At 37.7% G+C, this 7,628-nt stretch overlaps 1 pseudogene; it reads left to right on the top strand.

The window, feature by feature from the left end:
- Positions 1–3,134: 3,134 nt before the first annotated feature.
- Positions 3,135–3,651, top strand: LOC103120905 (destrin-like; annotated as a pseudogene).
- Positions 3,652–7,628: the final 3,977 nt, after the last annotated feature.

Consider the following 7,628-nt stretch of genomic DNA (forward strand, 5'->3'; position numbering starts at 1 on the left):
AAAATGCAAAGCCCAGGCTGTAACAGAATGCTGTTCTTTAGGATAAGTGTTTCATATGCAACAACATGATTTAACTTTTCTGCTTTCAGTGTGATTTAAAAAACATTGCACTAGAGAAAGGGTGGGGACAGATTTCTCTGCCAAGGGCCATTTGGATATTTATGACATCATTTATGGGTCATTTACAATTATCAGCTTAAAAGTTCAGCACTTACCGTTGTTATGATAAAAGCTCCTAGATCTATATAGGCAGGTCAAATGATTTCACAGGCTACATATGGAACATGGGGTCAATATTCCCCACCCAAACATTAGCGTATCCTTCCAGGTTTAAAGTCTAACCACGGCATGTATATATGCTTTCTAATTAAGACTGTTAGGATTTTGGAATAATGTCTAAGGTTGCACGTTCCAGCACCTCTTCATTTCCTGAAAAAGCCTCCAAACCATAATAATTGTGGATATATTCATTTTAATGCTACCCAATTATGCTAATGAAGTGCATTACTCATTCCCATTGATGTGTGTTCAACTTTTATGATTATGTCCCCTTCTCTTCACTGCAAGGTCATCATTAATTCCTAATTGCTCAAAATGATTTTCCCACACATACACACCCACAAGGTCCTTGTGTGGGAATTCATTTCTCAAGAGAGAATTTTAGCCCAAGTCTCAGATGTTCAAAAGCTGATGAACCAGGTAGTTGACCTGAATCAGCTAATTAAGCTATAGGGAGTCACCAGGGAAAGAAAAGACACATCATTAAGTTCATTTTACTGAAAAGTAAAATTTCAGGGTTCTTGAGAAAGTATAGATTACTTAAAAAGAATATCTTGAAACTTTGTTCTACAGTAACGATGAGTCAGCCTGTTTGTTTCTGTTGTTAAACTAAAGCACTTGAATGAAATACCAAACAAACCTCTTTTTTTTTTTTTTTTTTTACAATTGATAATTAAGTGTTAGTCTGAAAAATAAGTCATGAGGCCACCTTTTTGTTTGGGTATGAATTGTTTTAAATTAATTTGGATGAGTATTTAAGAAAAAGAATTTTAGGAGATAATTTTCCTTCTAGTAAAAATATCTTCAAATATTATAATTCATATTTGAAATATATTACCATTCACTGTTTCACACACCTGACAGAATGGTCTGTCTGCATCAAAAAGGCTATAAACAAGTTCTACAGACTGTGTGAAGAAAAAGAAATCTTTGTACCCTGTTTTGGAGATTTTAAATTGACCCAGTCCCTATGGAAATGAACAGTCTTAACCATGTGATCAAAGAGTTCAAAGGTCTCTCTCTGTTCCTTTTTTTATGTTTATTTTTTATTTTTTACATTTATTTATTTATTCCCTTTTGTTGCCCTTGTTTTTTTATTGCTGTAGTTATTATTGTTGTTGTCGATGTCATTGTTGTTGGATAAGACAGAGAGAAATGAAGAGAGGAGGGGAGGACAGAGAGGGGGAAAGAAAGATACACACCTGCAGACCTGCTTCACCACTTTTGAGGAGGCTCCCCTGAAATTGTAGGCAACTCAGTACTTGAGATAAAATATCTGCACATCATATATTTGATAAGGGATTGAAATTAGGCATCTATAAAAAAATTCATACCACAGAATAAAAAACAAATACCCCCCTCCAAAAGTGGAAAAAATGAATAGACAGTTTTTTAAAGAAGATATAGATATGTTTATCAGATATATGAAGAGATGTTTCAGTTTGATTATCATTAGAAAAATACAAATTAAAAGCACTGAGCTGCTACCTCACACCTGTCAACATGGCATACATCAACAGAACAGGAAATGATAGGTGCTGACAAGGAGGGAGAGAAAAAGGAACTCTTCTACATTGTTAATGGGAATGCAAATTGTTGGTCATCATTTCTCCTTTGGCTAATTCTGCTTCTGTTTCTATCTGTGTCATCACTTCTGGTTCCCCTGCATAGCTTAATGCTGTGGTCTATTTACATGATCTTTGTTTTGTTTGAGACCCCTCCTGCCTGCAGGGCATTGGTTTAATCCCCATTGGTTTAATCTCTATTGGTTTAATCCCCACTGGTTCGCCCTTTTTCCACTCTGCCCCTTATCCTACATACTTCCTTTTCCACCCTACCACTTCCTTCCTGGAAAGTATAAATGCAGATTCTTTTCTCAATAAACATTGGATTGCATTCCCGCTCAGCCATGAGTTCCCAGTTGTCTCTCTTCTACCCGTGAAGCTAGCCTGGCAACAAATTGGTGTAGGAAGGCAGTACAAAGAGTCCTTAAAAATAGAATTACCAGGGAGTCGGGCGGTAGTGCTGTGGGTTAAGCGCAGGTGGGGCAAAGTGCAAGGACCAACATAAAGATCCTGGTTCAAGCCCCTGGTTTCCCACCTGCAGGAGTGTCGCTTAACAGGCGGTGAAGCAGGTCTGCAGGTGTCTGTCTTTCTCTCTCCCTCTCTGTCTTCCCCTCCTCTCTCCATTTCTCTCTGTCCTGTCCAACAACAATGACATTAGTAACAACAATAATAATAACCACCACAACAATAAAACAACAAGGGCGACAAAGGGGAATAAATAAATAAAATTAAAAAAAAACAGAATTACCTTATGATGCAGCAATGCTGCTTCTAGGCATACATCCATATGGCAGGACTATTAAGTCACTAATTTAAGAAAAAGTGAAATTATAACCCTAAACCATATACAGTTTTAAGAATAGTTTCATCCTGGAATCTTAGTGTCATAACTTCTATAACTTGGGGTTGGGTGATGGCACACCTGGTTGAATACACTTGTTACAGTGCACAAGGACCCAGGTTCAAGTCCCCTGGACCCACCTGAAGGGGGGAAGTTTTGCAAATGATGAAGCAGTATTGCAGGTGTCTCTCTCTCACTCTCGCTCTCTCTCTCGCTCTCTCTCTCTGTTTATCTTCCCATCCTCTCGATTTCTGGCAGTCTCTATTAAATAATAAAGACAATAAAAATTTAAAAAGGGGCAGTGTGCCTGTGTGCCTTCCCCTTGGTAGGCTGGTGTCTGGCTTTTCTTCCTCGCTCAGGTTCAGACCCACTGCGCTTAGGCAGACTCTCTACAGACTTGTTGTCAGACAGCTCCCTCTCCAGTGTTCCTGAGAACCCCCACAGCCAAGATGGCTTCGGGAGTGCAAGCTGCTGATGAAGTACGTCGCTCCTTTTATGGCATGAAAATTTGGAAGTGCTCCACACCAGAAGAAATCAAGAAAATCAAGAAAGCTTTCTTTTTTTTTTTAATCTTTTTTGGTCTCAGTACAGACTAAAAATGCATCATTTCAGAGGAAAGCAAAGAGATACTAGCTTAAGATGTTGGTGTTACCAAAACCTATCCTTTCAAGCATTTTGTGGGCATGCTTCCCGAAAAAGATTGTCATTACGCTTTGTATGATGCAAGCTTTGACACCAAGGAATCCAGAAATGAAGAGTTGATGTTCTTTTTGTGAGCACCAGAAGTAGCACCTCTGAAAAGTAAACTGATCTATGTCATCTCTAAGGATGCAATCAAAAGGAAATTTCAAGGCATAAAACAGGAACATCAAGCAAATGGGCCAGAAGACCTCAGTCGAGCTTGTATTGCTGAAAAGCTAGGTAGGTGGACCCTTAATTGTAGCTTTTGAAGGATGCCCACTGTAATCATCATTCAGTGTCACAGACCTAAAGTTTCCATGTTTGATGTTACCCTCTTGCTATATATGTAAAGCAAATATATAGACCAGCATCTCACTGAGGGGGAACTGTCTTGTCATTTATTAGAGTAAGATAAATATTCTTTAAACATATGCAAATGCCCCTAGATAAATTTAAAACTGAAAGTTTTTATGTGAAATTTAATTCTTATTGGCCAAAGGCCTGTTTTGATGAATGATATAAAGATTTTTGTTATGCTTATGATTTTTAATAATGTAATTCACAAAACAGTACTGTTCAGATAAAATGAACTTGCATCTTGGAAACCTTGGTTTGTCCTCAGGAGAATGTGCAATATCCTATAACAATTGATTATCATGAAAATTAGGACTCCATTGTAAAACAATTTATTGGAAATGATCAGATGGTATATTGACAGGCTAAGGCACTTGTAATATCTTTGTGTCACCTTCAGAACTTTGTTGCTTCTGGTACATAAAGTGTGGAAGAACAATAGGGGGCAGTAGCACAGCAGGTTAAACACACATGGCACAAAACACAAGAACCTGCGGACTGACATAGAGATCCAAGTTTGAGCCCCTGGCTTCCCACCTGCAGGGGTGTCGATTCACAAGTGGTGAAGCAGATCTGGAAGTGTCTTTCTCTCCCTCTGTCTTCCTCTCCTCTCTTGATTTCTCTCTGTCCTATCCAACAACAACAACAACAGCAACAACAACAACAGCAACAACAATAAACAACAAAGGCGACAAAATGGAAAAAATGGCCTCCAGGAGCAGTGGATTTGTAGTGCAGGCACCAAATCCCAGCAATAACCCTGGAGGCAAAAACAAAATTATAAAAGAAATTTTATATCTTTATCTATCTTTGATAAAATATTTAATTATCTTTTTCTGATTTCTAAAATAAAGTATAATATATGTTTCTTAATCTTTAATGAAAAAGATAGATCAGAATTAAGTCTTTTGTCTCATGTAATAAAGTGAAAATATATAGATGATATTGATAAATTCTTTTGGAATAAGAGTAAATGTTATGAGCGAATAAATGAATGAAATTATTATAAACCCTAGTTTCTATGAAAAAAATAATTTCACTGATGTTTTTTTCTTAGAGCATTCTTGAGAAAATAGCTGGTCTTCATTTGAATTAATGCAACTGAAAAGAAATGGTGTCTAAATAACATAAAAATGAGGAGTATATATTATTATATACTGTATAAGAAGATAAAATGTAAATAATTGACCCTATTTAACTTAAACTGAACATAAATGTTCATTTGTATATGGACTCTAAAATTCATGGTGAAAGTAATACCATGTATTACATGTATCACATGAATTTTTATGGTCATTACAGTTATAAATCATATTTTATTTTTAACATGTTTCCTTTATTGGGGGATTAATATTTTTAATTTCTTTATTGGGGAATTAATGTTTTACATTCAACAGTAAATATAATAGTTTGTACATGCATAACATTTCCCAGTTTTCCATATAACAATACAACCAATTGGGGGATTAATGTTTTACAGTTGCCAGTAAATACAATGGTTTGTACATGCATAACAATGGATGATTTTATCTATAATACACAGTTCCTAACACATAATCTATGCTCAATATTTAATAATGAACAGTGAATGAGGCTGTTGATGTTGATGATGGTGGTGATGAAGAAGAAGATTATTACCACTGGGATTATTGCAGGGTCTTGGTACTCGTATAATGAATCCACTGTTTCTGGTGGTCCTTTTTCCCCCTTTTCCCCCTTTATTTAATAGAGCAAAAGGAAATCAAAAGAGGTGGGGAAGATAAAGAGGGAGAACAGAGACACCTGTAGCACTGCTTCACCACTGGTAAAACTTCCCCCTGCAGGTGGGGACAAGGAGCTAGAACCCACGTCCTTGCACAGAGGAATGCACTAGCTCCTGTGTGTACAATTGCTCAGCCCCATGGTGAAATTTATTTCACTGTTAGATGACTTATTTAAGTCTATATAAATATATCTAGTAATCTATATCAAATTCTAGATCAGAAAGTTTTTAAAATATTACCATATATGCATTTCACTTCCAATTTATTGTTGATAATTACTAGCCACTATGTATCATAGTTATTTTAATTCTTGTTAAGGGAAAAACCGATTATTCAAAATAGGACTTTTATAAAAAGCAACACAATGAAGCAATCTCCTTCTTGCCTAGTTAATGTATCAATTTAACCAGTTCTAGTACTTACTGATGCCTAGCAAATTATTCCCAAATTTAATAAATTAAAATTGTTGCCATTATTCATTATCTGTAACAATTTTTGCAGATCAAGAATTTTGAAATGTATCAAAGCTTCTAAGACAACAGTCAGATTTTAGTTGTGGGGTGTACCTATCTGAAAGCTTGTCTGAAGCTGGTAGATTCATTACCAAGGTGTTTTTATTATTGTTTTTTTTTATTTTTTCCTTTATTTTTAAAATTTATTTCTTTTTATTTATAAAAAGAAAACTTTGGGAGTCAGGCAGCAGAGCAGCGGGTTAAGCACACATGGCGCAAAGCAGACGGACTGGAGTAAGGATCCCAGTTCGAGCCCCCGGTTCCCCACCTACAGGGGGGTGGCTTACACGTGGTGAAGCAGGTGTCTATCTTTCTCTCCCCCTCTGTCATCCCCTCCTCTCTTCATTTGCCTCTGTCCTATCCAACAATGACGACATCAATAACAACAACAACAGTAATAAAGCAACAAGAGCAACAAAAGGGAAAATAAACAAATAAATATTTTTTTAAAAAAGAATTTTAAAAAAAGGAAACATTGACAAAACCATAGGACAAGAGGGGTACAACTCCACACAGTTCCCATCACCAGATCTCTGTATCCCATCTCCTTCCCTGATAGCTTTCCTATTCCTTAACCCTCTGGGAATATGGACCCAAGGACATTGTGGGATGCAGAAAGTGGAAGGTCTGGCTTCTGTAATTGCTTCCCTGCTGAACAAGGGTGTTGACAGATGGATCCATACTCCCAGCTTTCCTCTCTCTTTCCCTAGTAGGGTGGGGCTCTGGAGAAGCGGAGCTCCAGGTGAGTCAATATAAAGTTCCTAATGAAATAGTATCTAATTAGACTTAAATTCCTTCCTCACCTACTTCCTATTATAGTTCTCTCCCTCACTCCAAAGCTAACCTTAGCAAAACAAGGAATGCAAAAGCTGAATAAGGGCAAGGGACTGGCATACTTTATTTTTTTAATTTATTTCCTTTTGTTGCCCTTGTTGTTTTATTGTTGTAGTTATTATCGTTGTTGTTATTGATGTTGTCATTGTTAGATAGGACAGAGAGAAATGGAGAGAGGAGGGGAAGACAGAGAAGGGGAGAGAAATACAGACACCTGCAGACCTGCTTCACCGCCTGTGAAGTGATACTCATGCAGGTGGGAAGCCAGGGGCTCGAACGGGGATCCTTGCACTTAACCTGCTGCACTACCGCTGGACTCCTGAGACTGGCATACTTTAAAGATGACTCTTTAGTTACTGTCAGGCCACCCCACCATCTGGGGCCTTATTCAGGGGAGTCCTGATGTTCCCAGACATACATGATGGGCCTAGACCTTGAATAAATCCCTCTCTCCATTGTTACCGGTCATCTGTATCAGGAACAACAAAACAGACCCCTTTGTGGGCCCCCATAGGACCTTGACCTCAACTTGGATCAACAACAGTAGAGAATGTTCCATCCTCTCTACGCTACACCTGAGGAAGATGGGTCAATATTGGGGCAGTTTGGAATGTTCCTACTCATGGCCACAGAATGTAAGCTCAGATCTACAGGGATGCAGAGGTCACATAGGCTCCTAAGCTAAATATGGACCCCAGACCAAGGTATTTTATCTTCCAGAATGCCTAACTGTGCCACTCAGGGTGGATTATTGTGCTTTCTTATGACATGTCTACTTTGGTGTCTTGTGACATTTGCC

The sequence above is a fragment of the Erinaceus europaeus genome, chromosome 14, assembly GCF_950295315.1.
Source record: "Erinaceus europaeus chromosome 14, mEriEur2.1, whole genome shotgun sequence".
NCBI lineage: Eukaryota > Metazoa > Chordata > Mammalia > Eulipotyphla > Erinaceidae > Erinaceus > Erinaceus europaeus.